Source organism: Podarcis melisellensis (assembly GCF_964234715.1).
Source record: "Podarcis melisellensis genome assembly, chromosome: 3".
Taxonomy (NCBI): Eukaryota; Metazoa; Chordata; class Lepidosauria; order Squamata; family Lacertidae; genus Podarcis; species Podarcis melisellensis.
Window position 1 is genome coordinate 19,734,360 of NC_138530.1, and position 23,518 is coordinate 19,757,877.

The 23,518-nt window shown below is 44.4% G+C and overlaps 1 long non-coding RNA gene across 1 annotated transcript; it reads left to right on the forward strand.

The window, feature by feature from the left end:
• Positions 1–4,438: 4,438 nt before the first annotated feature.
• Positions 4,439–18,011, forward strand: LOC309366031. The gene is made up of 3 exons (XR_014166422.1): positions 4,439–5,185; positions 13,157–13,333; positions 17,952–18,011. It is a non-coding gene; the product is annotated as an uncharacterized lncRNA (long non-coding RNA).
• Positions 18,012–23,518: the final 5,507 nt, after the last annotated feature.

The window sequence follows — 23,518 nt, forward strand, 5'->3', positions numbered from 1 at the left end:
ACCCCAGTCAGATGGGCGGCATATTATTATTATTATTATTATTATTATTATTATTATTATTATTGCCCACAACTCTGGGAACTGTAGCATTGTGAGGGGCATAGGGCCTCCTATCAACTCTCTGCACCCTTAACAAACTATATTCCCCAGAATTCTTTGAGGGAAGCTATAGCTGTTCAAAGTGCTATCATAGTCCTTTAAATGCATAGTGTGAATGGAGCCATGGAGGTTTGCATTAGATACTGAGGCCTGATGTGCCCCACCCTTAAATTGAACGGAGTACTCGCAGTCAAGCTAAGCAAGACAAGAAAAGTGGATTCAACCATAGACTCTCATAAGAGCCCCTCGCTGTGTCTGCTCTTAAGACATTTAAAGCGAACGAATGTAAAAATATAGCACGGCTTTTCTGCCTGGCTGGATCTCTTGTCTTAATCAGCAGTGTCACCTCTACCATCTGTGAGGAATGCGCAGAAAGAAATCCATTCTGTCCTGATCACAGTCACTTGTGCCCAATAAAATTACTTACATTAAAAAAATGCCCATAATGATGGCTAACTTTACTCAATTTCACATTCCACTGGGGTGCAATGGCAAGTGTGAGAGAGATGACACTGTCTCTCTCTGGAGCTGCAGAACCAGCAGGAAAACCTATCTCTATCTTGCTTGGGATTCAAAACACGACAGAGGGGATCAGGGACACTCCCTCTCCCCTTCCTAAAGGGTAGGAAAACCCACCACCCACTGTTCCCTTCTGAAATGATGAAACAGACTTCCAGTTAGGTGGCGGTCAGTTTTGCATTGCCCACAAAGAGGAAACATGTCACCAAAAAGGAGAGGAGACTGATTCTCATACAATGTATGTGCGGTTATTGACAGAACCGATGGTAACTCTCTGTGACTTGTTTGCAAAGCGTTTTGAGGATAAAATTGCTTGCATCTTCCAGAACCTTGACTCCTTTAGAATAAAGGGCACTTTCTAATAGAGGACAGTCCTCTGTAACATGGCTAACGTCCTTCCCGTGTCACCTTTGGCAAATTAAATCATTCTCTTCCTCACGTCTAGTACCCTACTAATTCCTTTGAGACAAAGGCACCAGATTTGGACAAAAAAGAAAACCCCACTTTCTCTTTTCCCCGAGCTCTTGACTGACCAAAATGATCAAGAGGCTGGAGCAACTCTAGCTATGAGGAAACGTGACAGCATTTGAGATATTTTAGTTGAGGGGGTGGGACAGTGGAGATAAGTAAGGTGTATAAAATTGTGATTGAGGTGTATAGAATTATGCATGATGTTTAGAAAGTGACCAGGGAGACGTTTTTCTCCCTCTCTTGTTATACTACAGCCTGGCGTCATCCAATGAAGTTGGCAGATTCAGGGGAGATGAAAGTAGTAGAAATAATAATAATAATAATAATAATAATAATAATAATAATAATAATTTATTATTTATTATTTATACCCCACCCATCTGGCTGGGCTTCCCCAGCCACTCTGGCTGGCTTCCAACAAAATATTAAAATACTATAATACATCAAACATTAAAAGCTTCCCTAAACAGGGCTGCCTTCAGATGTCTTCTAAAAGTCTGGTAGTTGTTGTTCTCTTTGACATCTGGTGGGAGGGCGTTCCACAGGGCAGCTGCCACTACCGAGAAGGCCCTCTGCCTGGTTCCCCGTAGCTTGGCTTCTTGCAGTGAGGGAACCTCCAGAAGGCCCTCATCACTGGACCTCAGTGTCCAGGTAGAACAATGGGGGTGGAGACGCTCCTTCAGATATACTGGACCGATGCCGTTTAAGGCTTTAAAGGTCAGCACCAACACTTTGAATTGTGCTCGGAAACGTACTGGGAGCCAATGTAGGTCTTTCAAGACCAGTGTTATGTGGTCTCGGCATGTTTCTCTTCACACAGCACAGTTATACTCTGGAAGAAGTGGCAGTGCCCACCAACTTGGACAGCGTTAAATTCGAGCTCTGTGAGGGAATCAACCAACAACTCTCAGCACACTTAACAAACTACGGTTCCCGGGTTCTTGTGAGAAGCCAGTGTGTAGCATGGGTTGCCAGCTTCCGGGAGCCACACAGAGGAGGGTGGGAGAGAGGGGAACGGACAGAGTACACATGTGCATTCAACTGCCTAATGGCGTCCATGTCGCCCAGGAAATCGCAGCCACAGAGATAAGAAAAGAAGAGTGTCTGAAGAGGTCACTCCGTGGTTCACATGGAGAAGGCATTTTTAGCAGAGCCCAGCAATGGAAGTGTGCAGCTGTATTGAGGCAGCACCAGGTGCTGACATTTTGTGTCCCCAACAAAGTTGTGCCCAGGGCAGCCACCCCTGTGACCCCCCCAAACACTACGCCACTGGAGGAAGCTATGATTATGATTATGATTATGATTATGATTATTATCATAGCTTTATTATCTTTGACATCTGGTGGGAGGGCGTTCCACAGGGCAGGTGCCACTACCGAGAAGGCCCTCTGCCTGGTTCCCTGTAATTTGGCTTCTCGCAATGAGGGAACCGCCAGAAGGCCCTCGGCACTGGATCTCAGTGTCTGGGCTAAACGATGGGGGTGGAGATGCTCCTTCAGGTATACTGGACTTTAGGGCTTTAAAGGTCAGCACCAACACTTTGAATTGTGCTTGGAAACGTACTGGGAGCCAATGTAGGTCTTTCAAGACAGGTGTTATGTGGTCTCGGCGGCCGCTCCCAGTCACCTGTCTTGCTACCGCATTCTGGATTACTTGTAGTTTCCGAGTCACCTTCAAAGGTAGCCCCACATAGAGCGCATCGCAGTAGTCCAAACAAGAGATAACCAGAGCATGCACTACTATGGCGAGGCAGTCTGTGGGCAGGTAGGGTCTCAGCCTGCGTACCAGATGGAGCTGGTAAACAGCTGCCCTGGACTCAGAATTGACCTGTGCCTCCATGGACAGCTGTGAGTCCAAAATGACTCCCAGGCTGCGCACCTGGTCCTTCAGGGGCTCAGTTACTCCATTCAGGACCAGGGAGTCCTCCACACCCGCCTGACTCCTGTCCCCCAAAACAGTACTTCTGTCTTGTCAGGATTCAACCCCAATCTGTTGTTGATGACTGTTAAAAGCAGTGTGAAGAGCACTTCAAGTGTACAATGCGGCAGATGTGGCCCACTGTGGCACAGCCCACTCAGATCCACCCTCCCATCTCCACAGCAGCTGTGGAGAATCCTGGGCTGCACATGGGAATGGCAGTCAACACATGAGGCAGCGCATTGTAAGAATGAGCAATCCCCGCCCCCTGCGAGATTGCATCTTGATTCCCTTTCCGCAGCCGTGCCTCCTACGCTGCCAGTTATGTGTATGAACGAGGCCACAGGAATCTTCTTCTGTTCATACACCCTTGGAGCTTGGCCTGCTACTATTCATAGGAATTTTCTTGGAAAACTCTCTGGTTAAGGTTAAGGCACCCAACAAAGCAGAATGCAAGCGTTCATTTAGCAGCTGCTTTATCTGAGGCCATCAAACATCAGCAGCCGGTTCAAGGACTTATTCAAAACTCATCAGGCTCATCATCAACCTTCGCATGAGAACTGTTTGTCCTGTGTGGAGCAACATGAAAACGAAACTCATGCATGTCTAAGAACATAAACACATGTAAATGATTTTGACGCATGAAGCGCGGCTTTTATTCCTGCAATGTCTTTAATTACGGATCTGTGAGAGACCTGCCCAAATGTCGCGCTGAGGCAGCTAAAGAGCTACATTCCTTGGCAAATGCACCCAATTAAGAAGAGGGAGATGAGTCACTGTCAAGTTTGACTCCCAAATGAGGACACAATGGTTGTATTGTTCATTGGCTGGAGGCTTGCTAATTGCTACAAGAAAGAAGCCCCACAAACTTTTATTCACTCTGTGGAGTCAGAGGACCACCCTGAATTACATAGGGTAGGAAAGGAGGAACGAGCATGAGCTCCTTCTGTAAATGGCTTAATATGGCTCCTTCTGCCATATTAACCAGTTGGTCCCTTACCTTTCTCACCCTGATCTGGCCACAGAGATCCATGTGATGGTCACCTCCAGACTTGATTATTGTAACTCACTCTTGAAGCTGGGCTGTCCTTGAAGCTGACCCAGAAACTCCAGCAGGTGCAGAATGCTCCTTACGAGGCTCCTTACGGGGTCCTTGCCGCGGGATCACATTCATCCAGTGCTTTACCAACTACACTGGCTCCCGGTGGAGTACAGGGTCAGGTTTAAGGTGCTGGTTTTGACATTTAAAGCCCTATGCGGTCTAGGACCCACGTACCTACAGCATCAGTCAGGGATTGGGGTAGCGTGCTACATTATGATCATTATTACTGAGGAACAAAACAAATAATTACACATGCTTGAGATGAATTGCAACTTACAAACAGTTTTTGGAGATTGCAACCAAGCACAGATTTGGCTGGTTAAGATATTTTTTTATTTATTTGATCTCAAATCATCTTACAAAAGACATAAGGCACGTTCGAGACATACTCAAAACACAACAGCACCAAATTAAAACCACAATTAAACAAAAAAAAAAAATCGATGCACCACTTTAAAAATAAAACACCAGCTGGGGTTACAAGAAGCCACATCTTTTCCATGACTGGGAATAAGTTCAACACACACAAAGCAGGAAAATGAGATTTATGCTTTCATGAAACCGATCCTTCGTTTTGGCAGGCAAATGCAGAAGGTGGGGAGGGAATCAGCATTCTCCTGCCAACTGAATGGGGGTTTTCATCCATACCCAACTTTCTAGGATCTAGCTATATAAAATTAAGATTCCTCTAATTAATCATAACAGCTGGAACACGCCAACAGGCATCCAAAGTCCATTTCCCTCGCATCAATCTCCGAGGAGGCAGCCAGTACCCTAAGAATGTTTCCAAGGCCCTGTCTACCAACTAGGGTTTCATAGGCCCTATTGGTTCCCATGGCAACGTATCACTGGCCTTTGCCTAAGAAAGAAATGGAACAGGCCAGACTAGGTTAGTCATGTATCTTACTTTACAGTCCTCTGTTTGAAGGGTTGCCAGTTCTCCATTTGAAGAGCTGGTGGGTCCAAGTCCCACTTAAAGATGAAGAATAGTGCAAAGGGAGAGCAGAGGCCTTTACGCAGAGGCCATCAACTATTACCACAACTGGACACCAGCTGAGCAGCCACACAGCTCACCAGGTAACAGCTTCCTCCACTCTAACGGCATGTAATATTACAATACAAGGTTGCATGTGGACATATAACTCAGCATGCGCAACTGTTACGTAACCAATGTCCCCTTGTCTTTTTTTCAGTGGTGCATTTCCACTTTGTTGGCAATGTGTCAGTGGCTACCTTAGACCATACTTGCCCAGATTGTCTTCCCTTTGCCCAGCTCAAACTCTTACAAGAACAGATATACAGAGTTGTGTGAGATCTTGAGGTCATAAGAGTCATAAGGGTTGCCACCCAAAATATATAAAAAAAATAAAAAATAATTGTCCAGTAGCATCTTAGAGACCAACTAAGTTTGTTCCTGGTATGAGCTTGCACACGAAAGCTCATACCAAGAACAAACTCAGTTGGTCTCTAAGGTGCTACGGGACAATTTTTTTTATATATTTCTACTGCATCAGACCAACACGGCTACCCTACCTGAATCTAGGGTTACCACCTGTCCCTAGAAAAATGGGATTGTCCAGTTTTGGGACAAAAGTGTTCCTGGTCCCATTTAGACTTCAAACGGGATGCCTTTCTTCCCATATTCAAGCTCAGGCAGCCCAAAATGGCTGTAATTATTATTATTATTATTATTATTATTATTATTATTATTATTATTATTTATACCCCACCAATCTGGCTGGGTTTCCCCAGTCACTCTGGGTGGCTTCCAATAGAATATTGAAAACACGATAAACACATCAAACATTAAAAACTTCCCTAAACTAGGCTGCCTTCCGATGTTGTCTAAAAGTCAGGTGGTTGATGATTTCCTTGACATCTGATGGGAGAGCATTCCACAGGGTGGGTGCCACTACCAAGAAGGCCCTCTGCCTGGTTGCGTTGCTGTTGGTGCGGCTGATGAGGAGCTTGAACCAGCGTTGAGCGACAACAGAGACCTCCTCTCCCTCTTTCCTCCCCTCTCACTGGTGCTCCTCCGCAGCTGCTACCTGCCAGGCTAGGATGGTGCAGGCCCAGCACCGCTTTGCCCCCTCTGCTGCCCCGATCTGACATCTCCTCCTCCCTCTTCTTTGTCCATGCTCAAGTCTCTTTCACCACCAGCATCAGCAAGAGGCTGGAGCAGCAGCTCAAATTGCCCATGAGAGCTGGCCGTCTACCCCTGGCCCCTGCCCATCTATGTGAGTCAAGGGGGAAAGTGGGGCTGGGGTGGTGAGAGGCTGAATGTGGGGAACCCCCCTCCCATGGTGTCATGGGAGTGTGTGTGTCCTCCAGTCCTCACCCGCCAACCTGTCTTTAATTTTGCCTGACCAAAGGTGGCAGCCCTATCTAGTCACAAACCCCACCCCAACCCACAACAAGAATGTGAAAAAGAATTGCTATGAATTCATAAGGTTGCTTGACATTGCAGGCCACAATCCAGAGAAAAATAAGCCACACTCAAGTTCCAGAGGGCCAGTTGGTTGTAACCAATTTTGGAGTGACTTTAGCACAGGCATCTCCAAACTCGGCCCTCCAGATGTTTTGGGACTACAATTCCCATTATCCCTGACCACTGGTCCTGTTAGCTGGGGATAATGGGAGTTGTAGACCCAAACCATCCAGAGGGCTGAGTTTGGGGATGCCTGCTTTAGCATAACTAACTTTCTTTCGACTTTGGGCCATAAATTTCAAGCAGCGTTGCATCTAGACTGGGATATCAGAGAGGTAGGTCATATATTTAGCAGGACACAAATTAAATCAGGTGTTGGAGACCTGAGAACTACAATCCCCATCGCCTCCAGCCAACATTGCCAATGGTCAGGGATAGTGGGAGTTATAACCAAGCATGTCTAGATGTCTGATGTCTTCATAGGGCAGTCGGGTACCATCTCAGTGACCTACCAGCACCTGGTGAAACAAATATAGTTTCACCTTTTTCCTATTACCTTTTGGGATACCAGCTAAGAAACTTACAGAGCATGCCTGCGTGGAAAGTTCCAAGGCAGGGGTCAGCAAACTTTTTCAGCAGGGGGCCAGTCCACTGTCCATCAGACTATGTGGGGGGCCGGACTATATTTTTTTGGGTGGGGAAGAACAAATTCCTATGCCCCACAAATAACCCAGAGGTGCATTTTAAATAAAAGGACACATTCTACTCATGTAAAAACACGCTGATTCCCAGACCATCTGCGGGCTGGATTTAGAAGGTGATTGGGCCGGATCCAGCTCTCGGGCCTTAGCTTGCCTACCTGTGCTCAAAGGGCTTTTGCAGTGGAGGTGGAAAATTCTGAGTGGGAAATCATCCAGCACTTTCAGTGATGAAACAAAATACCGCGCCACCAGTGATTGGAAAGGAAATGACTCTTCCTCTTTGTTGAGTCTGCCAGTCAAGAGAGAGGAAATTAGGTCAGACCAAGAAGGGAAAGAGACAAGTATTTGGAGATCTCTTGACCTTTAAAGAAACACACCAGCGGCATGAAAAGCTCACTCTGTTGTAGGAACAAGAGTTAGTTTAACTTCTAGCGCAGAAGGGACATTCAGAATTGCTGCTTGGATTGAAGTAACCTTCCTGGTGGCTGTTTAGAAGATGTGTTCACTGTGACCTTGTTAGATTTATTTTCTGGGTTTCAGGGTGCTGTATGGAAGGAGCAGACCCATTTATTGTCTGAACCAAAGTTTGGTTTCAGGAAGATGTCCCTATAAGATCAATACAAGCTTCTTATAGGGTTCTTATGTTCTTATAGGGACACCCAGGGTGCTTTCCAGACAACCTGTTTCTTGATCCGTTTGCAGGGAGATTAGACAGTGTTGGCTATTTAATTGTAATTCTGATTTGCTTTTGGGGAGGTTAGATGACACTGTGTCAAACCCCAAGTGTTATCCCACAGTTTCCACTGCATATTCCTGTCACTTTCCAGGTCACAAAATGTCTGATATTTTGGGGAAACAGGAGTAGTGCAAGACCACCCAACTGACTATAACTGCACAACCTGAATTTTCAGGTATGTAAGTAAATCCCACCTGAAAATAACTTAATTATTGGGCCTTTAGGAGCAGCTTGATCATCAGATGCTAGCAAATCGTAACACTTATCTCTGCAGCTTGGAGAGCTCGATGTGCTGGTTTCAGGACACCAGGTTGCTATAAAATAAATAGGAGCGGAGCAAGTTTTACATTTAGGTTTCATAGCCACAGGAGTATAACCGTTGCACTCTCTTGCAGAGCAAAAGGCTCAGAACTGCTATCAAAACTATTTCCAGCAGCATCAGTCTGCAGATGTAGCCCAGCATGTCTTCTGAAATGCATCATGATTCATTCACTTTGGCACAGGTGGACAGGTGTGTCTTGGAGCAGATGGGGTTTTAGCAATTAAAGAGACAGGAGCCCTGTTAAAATTATTCACATCATCCCGGAGATATACTTAAAAGCAAACTAGTGATTGAAACCATGATTCCATTTGTCTAAAAACATAAAATACACACACGTGGCTATTAAATGTAAATTAACTTTGTTTCAAGGCTATGACAAATAATCATTAAAAGTTATATTAGCCAATATACTGTGTGTATTTACTCAGAAGCAAGTGTCGTGGAATTCAGTGAGGCTTTCTTAGTGGGAATAAGTGTGCAGTCTTAAAGAAGATTTAACTGATTAAAATAGTACACCAATTTAATTAAGGCAGCAGATTTCACATTAAAAAGTTGTTTTTAATGCAGCTACTTATAAAAAACTACAGATGGCAATGACCATATTAAAAAGGAATTACCCCTTCTCTCATATAGCAGAGAATGCCTCTTCTAAGTTGGCTGTTATAACACATACATATATTATATATATTAAAAAAAAACATGTTTCATGCTTTGCTCATTTGCCTGTGTGCAAATTTAAAATAGATTAATCAACGAAAAACTTGTGCAATTAATCAACTCCAATTTCTTTAATTTGTGTGGATAATGACATTATATAGTTTAGTCACTAGGTGGCACTGTACTTAGCTGTCTGTCTCCAGGCACTGCAGTCGTCTGCAAGGGATTCCCACACGACGGGATTGATGTTGCCAGCCTTTGTGTCACGTCTGCAGACATCTTTGTAACGCAGAGTTGGTCTGCCAAGGGGCCTGGTGCCTGAAGCCAGCTCTCTGTAAAGCACATCCTTGGGGATCTTGCCATCTTCCATTCTGTGGACATGACCAAGGCAGCGTAGATGTCGCTGAGACAGGAGTGCGAACACGTGAGGAATGAGGGCTTGGGAAAGCACATCTTGGTTTGAGACTCTACCTTGCCATGTGATGCCCAAAACAATACAGCGGTACCTCGGGTTACATACACTTCAGGTTACAGTTGCTTCAGGTTACAGACTCCACTAACCCAGAAATAGTACCTCGGGTTAAGAACTTTGCTTCAGGATGAGAACAGAAATCGCGAGGCAGCGGGAGGCCCCATTAGCTAAAGTGGTCTTCAGGTTAAGAACAGTTTCAGGTTAAGAACGGACCTCCGGAACAAATTAAGTACGTAACCAGAGGTACCACTGTACATCTCTCCTTATTGGGGAAGACTGTGAGCTGCCACTGACCTGCTCAGTCTGCTCCCTAGGTGCTACGTGCTGATGGGCGATTTCTAAGCCCTTCTTGTTCTCCTTTCTTAGAGTCCTTTCTCTATGGAGAGCTCTTCAAACAAGAGGACATGCTCAAAGTAAAGGCAGTCCTCTGACAGCCCTTCAAAGTAGAGGATGGTAAAGGCAAAGGTAAAGGTAAAGGACCCCTGGTTGGTTAAGTCCACTCAAAGGCGACTATGGGGTTGCGGCGCTCATCTCGCTTTCAGTCCGAGGGAGATGGCATTTATCCACAGACAGCTTTCCGGGTCATGTGGCCAGCAGGACTAAATCACTTCTGGCGCAACGGGACACCATGACGGAAACCAGAGCGCACAGAAATGCCATTTACCTTCCCACCGGTACCTCTTTATCTACTTGCACTGGTGTGCTTTTGAACTGCTAGGTTGGCAGGAGCTGGGATGGAGCAACAGGAGCTCATCCCGTCGCGGGGATTCTGATTGGCAAGTCCAAGAGGCTCAGTGGTTTAGACCACAGCGTCACCCTACTGCATCTTCCACTTGTTTTACTCAGCTCATTTCTTCACCAACAGCAGGGAATGTCGGCTTCCAAGTTCCTGTATTTTGCACAGTAACAAGGACAATGATCTTCTAGCCATCAATCCTTCAAGGGAGGGGGGAGCCAGCCATGTGTGTAGTCCATTAAAGCAGTCCTGCTTTGCGGGTTCAATTCCAAGAAAATTTGGCCTTCAGGAAGACAACTCACTGTTTTCTCATAAATAAGCCACGTTGCTTTTGTGCCAAGGCCTTCGGTCATCCCACCCCCTCCAGTCTGTGTCCATTTTTTCACTCCTCTGGGGCAGATTGAAATGAAAAGAGGGAGAAAAAAAAGGCTTAAATTTAGATTCAGGCTTCTGCTGCCCATCACCCGAAGATAGGCCTTGTTCAGAGACAGTTTCGATGATGTGCATTCTTATCAGATGACAATTCCTCTATTGTCTTTTGGTTCAGAAAATAGAAGGCATATCTTTTCCAAGTTTATCTGAAGGGCAGCCAGATGAGACTTTTTGGGTTTGAGCCCCATGTTGGGCCAAAGATTCCAGCATTGCAGTGTGTGTGTGTGTGTGTGTATTATATGACCCTTGGGGTCCCTTCCAAATCTACAGTTATATGACTCTAGGCCAAACTCAGCTGGGTGACCTCAGGCCGTCTCTTAGCCCAACCTACCTTACAGGGCTGTTGTGAGGATAAAAAGGAGAACAGGAAGAATCATGGATGACACTTTGAGCAACTTGGAGGGATAGTTTTAAGGGGGGTGGAGAGACAACTTCAAGGAGAAGACCTGATAAGAGGTTTATAAAATTATTCATGGTGCGGAAGACACATTTTGCTTAGGATATTAAAAAGCCTTTCGATATCTGAAAATGCTTAAATGTGTGCCATGACTTTATTACTTGCATTAATAAAAGAAAAGGAAAACAATAGAAATCACCTATCATATTAAACAAGGATTTGAAATGAATAATAATTCCAGTGATTCTGATTACATATGGTTTAATAGTGACTTTCCTTTTAGGAGGCTACTGGATTTATGTATCACTACTAACACCACTACTGCTTGTCTCTCTAAGCTGTATGGGATGTGGTTTCCATTTTTGATATCACAAAGCTTTTCTTTTTTTCATAGGGAGTTGTTTGTTTTCCCTGTTTTTTAATATGTATCTCCTTGGATATACAAAGCAAAGTGCAAATCAATAAAGATTTTTTTTTAAAAAAAAAGTCTATAAGGACTGTCTTTTTCAAAGTTTGTTATTTCCTATTCTTAAAAAAAAAAAATCGGGGGAAAACAGATAGGTCATCAATCTGTAAGAAGAGGAAACAGGCACTTCACATAAGGTTACCAGATTTTTTCCAATGAATCCGGGGACACTCTTCAACTTCAATTGATTTTGTATGTGGACTTATTTGTAAACCCAGGGACTGTCCCCGGGAAACGGGGACGTCTGGTAACCTTAACAGGAGGAGGGGTGAGACCTGCTCATTGGGTAGAAACAAGCTGCCTCTCCAAGACTAGCTTGTTCAAACAGTAAAGAGTATGTTTAGTGAAGTGTGTCTGCAAAATATTTATACCAAAATAGAAAAAGTGAGTTTGCAAAATAAACAGGAAAGCCAAGTCACCTGTCGTCAAAAGCCCATCCTGAAGTTTATCAGAAGATGCAGCCACACTAGCAAAAGTCTTTTGCAGGGAGATCTGATGTTCCAATGGAGCAGGTTGTGGGTGTGGGTGCTTTGGACCTCCCCTTGTTGCTGAACTACAACTCCCATCAGCCCTAGCAAGCATCTCATTCTCTCCCTTAGTTCTTTGTGGGCAATCAGTTTGAAACATAGACATAAGGGGAGGTGGACCCTGGATGAGAAACCTGCCAAACTTCAGACAAATAGGCCAGCAGCTATTGTGCTAGGTGATTTTAACCCTGGTTAGTACAAAACTGGCAAAGTCACATGTGAACCCATGGGAAGAACAACTTGGGTTTGTTCATTTCAACATCCCTGCCCATAATTGCAGCAACTGGAGTGGTATCAGAAAGTAATTTGCAGCGATTAAGGAAGTTAGACCTTCCTCTAACTATGCAAGATCCCTCCTGCCTCTCTGACCTCTAAGCATTTCCTCGGCCAATTGTGGTTTTGCTTCTTAAAGGGTCAAAGAGAGCCATGCATTTTTGGGTAAATCTAAAGCCACAGAGCCACTCCAAAGTGCTAAAGTCCCTGATCTGCCTCGAGATGCCTTGGTAATGGCAAGATCTGGCTTAGAAAAGCAGGAACCTGCTCTGAATCACTCCAATTCGCCTTTGTAATTTGGGGCATGCACAGAGTTGATGGCACAGCCTCAGCTAATCCCAGATGCTCTGAGCTGCCTGTTACCTTTTGCCAGTGGTGTAGCGTGGGGGGTGCAGGGGGGCCGGCCGCACCGGGCGCAACATCTGGGGGTTAGGGTTAGGGGGCGCAAATCCACGGGTTAGGGGGTGCAAATTACTTGCCTTGCCCCGGGTGCTGACAATCCACGCTATGCCACTGCCTTTTGCAGCAAAGACAGCACCTCACACTCCTCCCCACCACAGGAGATTGGGCTCGATGATTCTTGGGAACCCTTCCATCTCTACAATTCTATGAATTAAGATATTTGGTGCTTTTGTTACAGCAGGTTGCTCAGGTGTTCCAAAAGCAGCAACTGCAATTCAAGAGTTCAGCTCACCAGTACCGTTGATTTAAATGCTACCGACAAATCAAGAGACACATGCTGGACAAAGATAGCAGCAACTGTCTCCAGTAAATGGAAGATGAGATTTAACCACACAAAAATCTAGGGGAAATCATCCAAAAAATTAAAATTAAAATACATGAGGCAATCATGTACTCCATTTTTATTTCCTCTGAGTACTTCATAATCTTTTTTTTATAGCTTTGTCAAACAACCAAGTTCCCAATGGATTTTTACCACCTCCAAAGTACTGTGGTGGCTCCAAATTGAATTCTTCTTGGAAACCCAGAGATGAAGATGAATCCAAAATACATCCACGGACAAATTTATGGTGGGACTGAACTGTTTTATTTCACATTTGAACCAGGCAAACCACAGGTGGGTTCCTAAAGCATATAAAATATTTTGGCTGCTTTGATTTCTGACATTGTGTTGTTATTTTTCTTTTCTTGTGCTGGATCATCTGGATTCTCCCTTTTCTCTGATGTGCTATATAACGGCTGCATTTGGTGGTGTGTCATAGTTACGAAGAGGGAGCGTTTCTTTTGTTTCATACTAGTTGTTCAGCTTTTAAGAAGAAAAGCCATAAAAATGGTGCTTTTTTCTGGGGGGGCGTATACCCCGAAACATTTTGTGAATCTTTGTACTTTTGTCCATTTACTGTATTTATTTTCCCCGATTTAAACTATAAAATGGTGGTTTTCTTGAGACAAAATGAGAGTACCCACTAAACATTTTTAAAGAAAAAAAGCACTGCATAAAAATATATTTGTTGTTGTTGTTGTTTAGTCGTTTAGTCGTGTCCGACTCTTCGTGACCCCATGGACCAGAGCACGCCAGGCACCTCTGTCCTCCACTGCCTCCCGCAGTTTGGTCAAACTCATGCTGGTAACCTCGAAAACACTATCCAACCATCTCGTCCTCTGCCGTCCCCTTCTCCTTGTGCCCTCCATCTTTCCCAACATCAGGGTCTTCTCCAGGGAGTCTTCTCTTCTCATGAGGTGGCCAAAGTACTGGAGCCTCAGCTTCACAATCTGTCCTTCCAGTGAGCACTCAGGGCTGATTTCCTTCAGTATGGAGAGGTTTGATCTTCTTGCAGTCCATGGGACTCTCAAGAGTCTCCTCCAGCACCATAATTCAAAAGCATCAATTCTTCAGCGATCAGCCTTCTTTATGGTCCAGCTCTCACTTCCATACATCACTACTGGGAAAACCATAGCTTTAACTATACGAACCTTTGTTGGCAAGGTGATGTCTCTACTTCTCAAGATGCTGTCTAGGCCTGTCATTGCCCTTCTCCCAAGAAGCAGGCGTCTTTTAATTTCGTGGCTGCTGTCACCATCTGCAATGATCATTGAGCCCAAGAAAGTAAAATCTCTCACTACCTCCATTTCTTCCCCTTCTATTTGCCAGGAGGTGATGGGACCAGTGGCCATGATCTTCGTTTTTTTGATGTTGAGCTTCAGACCATATTTTGTGCTCTCCTCTTTCACCCTCATGGATCACTGCCTTGCCGTGGCGAAGGGGCTTGAAGAACTCAGAGAAGCTATGAACTATGCCGAGCAGGGCACCCAAGATGAACAGGTCATAGTGGAGAGTTTTTACCAAACGTGATCCACCTGGAGGAGGAACCGGCAAGCCACTCCAGTATCCCTGCCAAGAAAACTCCATGGACAAAAATATATTTAGTTTTGAATAAAACAAAGTAATGTGCTATGGTAAAAGTTTGGTTTTTTTCCATGTTCACGTCTACACTTGATGGAAATGTGGACTTCTGGGGTGTTATGTCACTCTGACCATGGAGCCATTATAGCTTGTAGCCGCTGAAAGCCTTATCCCCCAGCAGGCCTACTGGTTCAACCAGGTTTGTAAATCCCACCATTGCAATCAAAGAATCAGATGGTTGTAGGGACTCTGAAGGGACACGGGTGGCGCTGTGGGTTAAACCACAGAGCCTAGGGCTTGCCAATCAGAAGATCGGCGGTTCGAATCCCCGCGACAGGCTGAGCTCCCGTTGCTCGGTCCCTGCTCCTGCCAACCTAGCAGTTCGAAAGCACATCAAAGTGCAAGTAGATAAATAGGTATCGCTCCAGCGGAAAGGTAAACGGCGTTTCCATGCGCTGCTCTGGTTCGCCAGAAGCGGCCACATGACCCTTGGCCAATAAAGCAAGATGAGCACCGCAACCCCAGAGTTGGCCACGACTGGACCTAATGGTCAGGGGTCCGTTTACCTTTAGGGACTCTGAAAGCTCATCCAACCCAATCTCCCCTGCCCACCACAGCTGAACTCACAAAAAGACACCAGTGAGCCCCTTTGTTTCTTCTACTGCAACAGACTGACATGCCTAGCCTTCCTGAAATTAACCCAAAGTAAAAACAGGAGAGCTGTTGGGTGTGGAAGAACAGCTCGACCCATTCCTCTGCCTTTCACAGCTCATCCAGAGGTCTGCAAAACCGGCACAGGAAGTTTCCCAACAGCGCAGACATAAGCTGTAGCTTTTGCAAACGGCTACAAATCCCAGCGCGGCTAAAGGCAAATAAATGGAGAAAGGGTAGGGCGAGGGGGGACAGAGATTGGCAACACACTGTGCCTGCCCAGCTTTCTTTCTTGGCCCAATATTCTACAGAAGGTCTGATGCTGCATTTCCCACCAGTTGCCACTTCTGAATAGTTTCCCAAAGCAGCTCCATATACACCCCCCCCCATTAAAAGTATCCGGAGCCTTATTTTAAAATGTAAATAGTCTCCAAGAAATGCCTGCACCTCCCTCGTGATCTTACCCTTTACCAAGCCCCTTGAACTTAATACAATCTGACCGGCTCTTTCAGACCCTCCAGACTTCAGTGTGTGCCTTTGTCATTCTTGCAAAAGAACCGGTTCTCCATCCCATGGGCTTACTTGCTTCGTCATTGCTGCCTGAACACAGTGACTTGGCAGAGACTTTTATAACTTGCCTCCCAGGGTTCCTGAGCAGCGCTTGGCTAAATGAGAGTGCAGAAGCCTTATGGTCTTGAAACAAAAACTTCTTGGAGGTCCCGGGCCACAGGGAGGTTAGGCTGGCCTCAACCAGAGCCAGGACTTTTTCGTCTGTGGCTCCGATCTGGTGGAACGCTTTGCCACAAGAGACTAGGGCCCTGCAGGACCTGACATCTTTCTGCAGAGCCTGCAAGATGGAGCTGTTCCATCAGACCTTTGGCCAAGGCACAGCCTGACCCCCTCCTTTGGTAATTCTTCACAGAACTCTAGCTCAGTGGTTGCCATTAATTTGATTTGAACTGATTTTAAAATGAATTGATTTTAGAATGCTGTATTATTTTACTGTTGTTAGCCGCTCTGAGCCCGGCTTTGGCTGGGGAGGGCGGGATATAAATAAAAAAATATTATTATTATTATTGAGGTGGGGAGTCTCAGCCATCTAGGGAAAAGCTTGCCCAGTTCCTTGGAGAATGGTGTCAAGTGGAAGGAGAGGCTGAAAGCTGACAACCTGCACACTGTCCACTCGCTTACAGGACGTGTCAGGATTTGAACTCGGGTCATACAGCTGCAAGCCTGCTGGGATGAAACTAGTAATCTCTTGTAATCATCACCCTATTTAGTTCAACTCAAATGCCTGTTTCTGCACTGTGCAAATGTTATACGGTGTCAGTGACCAGGGCAGAAACTGACCACTAGGGCACAAAGGTCACTGTGCATCCTAAAGGCCAAAGTTTACTTTCTGATGATAGACATATCTTTCAAGCCAGCTTAAAACAGCACATTATTTGCTTTCTATAAGGACAAGAATAAAGTTATTGCCAGACATTCAGTTTTAATCAACGGCGGGTTATTAGTCTCCCGAGGAAGTAGCTTGGAGTGGCTTTCAAGGCAGACTTTGTACCCACCTCCCTAGAAAGCTCCTGGCTTGCAGCTCTGCTCAAGGAGGCTAACTGGAAATCTCAGTTTATTAGTTTGCATTTTAAGCACCAAGCACATTTTCAATGTTGACTCTCTGGAATAAGGCTTTCTTTTTTAAAAAAACTGCAGTTAAGTGTTTCCAGATGTAGATTCATGTTCAGACTTTGAAGGAACACTGCAATCTTTGTCTAAGGCTGGGTTGGGGTGCGGGGGAGAGACCAAAGATGAAAGCTTCTTCTTTTTGAAATGAAGCAAACTGAAAAACCAAACTACATAGAGGCTACAAAAGCATGTGTAGCTTCGGCAGATGATCTCGTATGAAATGTGTAGATATTCTGGACTTCAGCGATGGGGAACCCCAAGCCTGCAGATTTCTCTGCCTGGCCTTCAGAATTATCTCCAGGAAACATCTCCTTCCCAAGGCCACAACGTCACTGGCGCCTGCTTCAACCCCCGTGTTTTTGCCTTGCTGGAATGTGCTCTTTGTAGGAATGGATTTAGGCACAAGGAGAGGTTATATTGTTGTTATTTATCCCTCGTGAGATCGGCAGAATACCATACTTTGCAGCTTTAAACTTGGAAACTAAGACAAGGCTGGGTTAACCTTCTAGAAACAATAAACTAGGATGCTTTAAGACAGACTGAATTTTCCCTGGCATTACCAATCCCCCCTTAAAAATAACAATCACAAACACATTGTTTTGTGAAGAAGTAAAAGTAATGCTTACTTACATAATCTAGGACTTGAAGCAGCCATTAGCAAAATGAGTTTATAACTATCTAAATTACAAAAGTACAAAATCGAAGTTCAAATGGTTTTGCATGAGAAAGCTAAAAAGATCCAAGCCCACATCTCCTTGCTTCTGCAAAGTGCATAATTCATACCTCTCCCTAAATTGAGTCGACACTTCAGGCCACAGAAAGCAGGAGCGACAGATTTGTGCCATAGTGAATGTGCTGCAAAGCACATTACTCAGGAATATATTTCATAATTAAGGCCAACCCACCCACTGATTGCTAGCTAATCTTGACCTTGGGGTGAAATATATATTCCTTTCCCAAATATGGTGAACAGTAAGGAATTTTATTTTTTTTCAAGCAGCAGCTTCTGGGGGAGAAAAATGAAGGTGGAATATACACCATTACCAGAAAGACAGAAGGTATGTTGCAAACTATGATTGGGGTGTGTGTCTGTGTTGTTTTTTAGTCATTTAGTCATGTTTGACTCTTCGTGACCCCATGGACCAGAGCACGCCAGGCACTCCTGTCTGCCACTGCCTCCCGCAGTTCGGTCAAACTCATGCTGGTAGCTTCGAGAACACTGTCCAACCATCTCGTTCTCTGCTGTCTCTTTCTCCTTGTGCCCTCCATCTTTCCCAACATCAGGGTCTTTTCCAGGGAGTCTTCTCTTCTCATGAGGTGGCCAAAATATTGGAGCCTCGGCTTCACGATCTGTCCTTCCAGTGAGTGCTCAGGGCTGATTTCCTTCAAAATGGATAGATTTGATCTTCTTGCAGTCCATGGGACTCTCAAGAGTCTCCTCCAGCACCATAATTCAAAAGCATCAATTCTTCGGCGATCAGCCTTCTTTATGGTCCAGCTCTCACTATATATAATATCAAACTGAAGCACTTGCAGATAAACCAATCAGGAAGTGCACTAGAGAAGCTGATTGACCATCGTTATTGATGATGGCATAGACTTTTCGCTGCCTCTGCCTCCAACAAATAGAAAACCAGCCAATAATCAGGGAAACACAGTGGTCTGAAGTTCCTACTATCTTGTATACCTGCCTGCAGACAGAACGCCCACCTCCACTTGTAAGTGCATTTATGCAAAGGCTGAAGCATGGCATGGGGAAGAGTAGATAGAAAGTTTTTCTATTTCCCTCATTAATATGAGAATTCAGGGCCATGCAGCAAAGCTGACTGTTGGGAGATTGGGGAGAAGTATCTTTTTTTTACATAGCTCAAGGAAATGGCTTCCACAAGATGTAATGGTTGCTCCAAACTTGAGAATTAAGAGAAATTAATGGCTACATGCCATAATGCTTTGTGCTCCATCTCAAGGGTCAAATGCCACTTGCCCTACTAGTACCATTTGGCAGCTGCTGCTGCCACGAACACAACAGCACTCTCCCAGAAACTGGCATTCACGGCTAGCCAAGATCGATAGCCCTATTTTCCTCCATAAATATGCTCGGTCCCTTTTAAAGCCATCCCAGTCGGCTTGTGGCAAAGTTCAGTTGGCTTTGAAGCGGGGATTAGAGGAATTCATGGAAGAGGAATGATGGGAGGATGTTATGTATTTTGTGGGTTTGTTTTCTGTTTTTACTGTAAAACGTCCTGTGATCCTGAAATGTAAATTTAATAAATAATACCAGTTGCTGGAAACTGCAGGGAGCACCATTGCCCTCGAGTCCTGCTTGTGGGCTTTCCACAGGGATCTATGGTTGGCCACCGTGAGAACAGACAGGCCTTTGGCCTGATCTCGCAGCGCTATTCTTATGTTCATTTTTCAGCATCTTTTAAATTGGCTCTACCAACTTGGCAGCCCTGTACACCAGTCACCAGCTCTTCCGTCATCTCGTACTGAGCAAAGCAGTTAATGCATCTGCTGCCCCATAGTTTATTTTTATGAGTAGGGCTCATAATCGGTTGTTGATGATAAAGCAGGATATTATTTTTTCCTAGATCACTTTGGCAATCAAAGTAGGCTAGCTACTAAAGTTAATTCTTCCAAACAGAAATAGCGGGCTCAAACAGTGCACCACCTCACACTTATTTTGCAATGAAATCCTTTGTATGTTCGCTGCAAAATATTTTTTTTGGGTTCAGTGGGGCTTTTTCATGATGAGGATTGCAGGCTCAGCTTAAATTAAAAGGGACAGCAGTAGCAGCAGCTCTACCATTCAGAAAACCTGTTAGTAATAACTTGATTAATTTTCAGGAAATACGGTGTTTTACAATCAGATCCCAAATTTTTAAGGGCTAGAGAAACACTTTGTTTTAAAACTTGTTATGCACCTTAATACATCCAGGCAACAAAAGTTGATTGAACAAACTTGTTAAAAACGACATGAAATGAACGGAAAGATGCTGAACGAAGGACCAGTTGCTTATTGCCAAGAAGTTCCTGTGTTCAGATGGAATCACTAAGTATCACCTACCAGCTGTAAAGTTCAGCTGCTGCCGATGGTAGCAGTAGCAGAGCAAAATGCCCTCTCTACCCACAACCATGCGATTATCCAACTTTTAATTACCCTATTAAGTAATACCATGAACTCTCAAGCCACTTTGCTACTGTGTTAAGGTCTTCACACCAATGTAATCTTAGACAATTACTACAACGCGGTAAGAATTCTCTCTCCAAAGTTGTGTTTTGATATTTTTATTGTTTATACCGTACACAATAAAGTGGCTCTCTCTCTCTACCAATGTCATTTTGGCATAAAACACTGCCAGAAAGGAGCGACTGAGAATGTGAGCCAAAAAGGCCTTAGCCTGAAGCTCACCTCAGTCACCAAATCATTAGGTGACCTTGCCCACAATTCTACTATTCATGGAATGAAAATCTCCTCCCGCAAAATACTTCCCCATCCTAGAGCCTAGCTTCCATACTGTGCTAGTACTGTATACTGTCTCAGAGAGTGATGAACTAGGATTTAAGTTTGGAATCCATCTAACATCATGAACTTGGTAGTCTTTGGAAATCCCTCAATGCCATCCTTTCCCAAATCTGCACTATGGAAATAACGCAATGTATGTGTGGTTTGAATAGACTTTTAAAAATGTGCTAGATGGAACTATGTATTCAAGAATAAAGAGCAATGCCATCTATGATATTGCTTGGAGGCCAATGCCATGTCTGGCAAAAGTTTAGACTTAATACAAGCTGTAGCTATGAAATGGAGAAAGAGGAAAACGTCACCATTCAAAATTTACCTTTGACCAAAAGAAAGAAACAAAGATAGATGATAGATAGATAGATAGATAGATAGATAGATAGATAGATAGATAGATAGATAGATAGATAGATACAGGAGCAATATAAAAACCACAATTACTGCATCTACCTTCACACTTAAATAAAGCATACTGGTAGTAAAATTGTCGTTGTGATAGAGGTTCAAACAACTTTAGTTATTTTCATTTATTTGTTTATTAGGAAATGAGTTTCAAATGCATAAGTAGCTTATCAGAGCTGCTGACGATTTCATAACGACGTTATTGCCAGAACTTCACAATAGAACTGCATAGTCTGGGTGGGTGAGTGTGTGTATGTTCTGAAGTTTTGCTTTTATAGATAGAAAAAAATATGCATTGTCCTTTAGCAATTATGCTTTAATAAGGCTAGCATTCCAATGCAACAGTGTAAAATCCCCTTTTCTGACATCATGTACAATAAAGATCACAGTTCTTCCACAATAATGCACATCTTACACACCTCTAAACCAGCCTGAGATTGCAATTCCCATGTGGTAAAACTGTACCAATCTAGTTCAAACACCAGGCACGATGCTGTTAAAAACCCATCATGCTATAAACAGAGTTAAACTTGCATAAGCAGACTGGCAGAACTTCCTGCCTCCCTCTGCTGGCAGCACCCCCCAAGCTCCCCAAAATTATTGATGGGAGGGGGGACTACCAACAGGAAGAAGTGGGGCAGGGAAGTCAGCTTTTGCCAGACCTATTATCCATACTTAACGTATCTGAAGGAATAATGATTCCACACCTCTAGAGCAACATAACCTTATAGGGGAAGGAATCAGATCTCTGCAAAAATGAAGGGGTTTCTATTAAACTGAGCCCAAATTCTTACCTGCAGCAAGAAGCCAAAGTAGGTCTGCATTTTTTAAAAAAACCACCATTGTGCATATTGTACATATTTATCAAAAAGAATCAACAGAATGTGACATTAGCCTCAAATTGTGTTTTGTTTTTTAAATACGGTATCTGCAGTTCAGTGAGACATCCTACTTTATGGTATTCTTAAAGACTTCTCAGGAGTTAGGTCACACTTGTTTCTACCTCTTTCTGACATGGCGCAGAGAGAGGGGGCGGAAAACCTTCTTCCAAAAATCCGAGGAAAAGTTTTGCTAATGGTTTATTGTTCCAGAAGGAACACATTCATCCTGGCCCCTAATTTACTGGAGACTAAATAGTAATGCCCAATTTGTCCTGATTAACAATATGAAGCTTCAAGACCACAGATGAAAACATTAACTACTTGTAGAAAAAAAAAGTGTACATAGCAGACCAAAACCAACTTTGAAGCACTGCATGTACAGAAGAGGCCTCGACTTCAGATTCCTTCTCACAAGATGGACAGCCTTCCGAGCACGGCCTTAATAGTTTTCTTGTTATTCAAAATTTACAGTGCAGCACCAGAAATAAAGTCAATCAAAATGCAACTGGGCTTGTATATAGCTAAGCCAGTGTTTCTCAAACTTTCTGGGCACGGGCCCCCCTTCTAAATCCCGACCTTTGAGTGCACACACACACATCCCACAGCAAAGCAAATGCTATCTTTGCATACAGCTGCAACTGCTGAGCTCTCCTCTTTTCCCCTACTAATGTCTGATTTCATGCGTCAGTCAGGTTTCTCTCTCCAGAAAAATCTGTCAGGTACCCACACAATTGATGTCCGGGTGCTTCTTAAAACTCTTTTGATTCACCAGGGCTTTGGGCACCATTTGAGATGTTTGGTGATTTTATTGGCTGTTTGGACTTCTTAGCTTTATATTCACCGTTTTATGTTTATTAAAGGTAAAGGGACCCCTGACCGTTAAGTCTAGTTGCGACGCTCATCTCGCTTAGTGGCTGAGGGATTGCGACGCTCATCTCGCTTTATTGGCCGAGGGAGCCGGCGTACAGCTTCCGGGTCATGTGGCCAGCATGACTAAGCTGCTTTTGGTGAACCAGAGCAGCGCACGGAAACGCCGTTTACCTTCCCGCCAGAGCGGTACCTATTTATCTACTTGCACTTGATGTGCTTTCAAACTGCTAGCTTGGCAGGAGCAGGGACCGAGCAACGGGAGCTCACCCCGTCGTGGGGATTCGAACTGCCGACCTTCTGATCAGCAAGCCCTAGGCTCTGTGGTTTAGACCACAGCGTCACCCGCGTCCATTTTGTTTATTATGACAGCTGTTTTTAAGTGTGACTGAAAGCTACCTGGGGGGTGGGGAGAGTTGGAGATAGCAGAGAGGTGGTGCATGAGTATTTTCAATAAAATAAAAAGGATTTTTGGTCAGGGCACTGGTCCATTATTAGAGAACTAAACAAGGCATCTCAAGACTCGCACACAAAAGTTAGCCAGCCAGGAAAGAAGGCAGAGCAGTTGCTATGGTCAGAAGCATTCCTATGTTTCGAATCTCTCTGTAGCTTCCAGACTTTGCATGACAGTTTTGGCAGCAGCTGAGATGCTAAAACCTGTTACCTGGAAGAAGACCTGTCTGTTGCTCTGCATTCTGCAAGATCCCCCCCCTCCATGAATTCTGCCCTCCCACCACCAGGGGGCCCTCTCCCCACAGTTTGTGAGCCACTGGGCTAAGCACAAGAAGGGTACTGCAGCATGTAAAATAGCAACAAATTCCTACAAAAATTAAGTGCAATTATTTCCACTGAATGTGAATGACACTTTTAACATGTTTCTTGTAGTACAAAAAC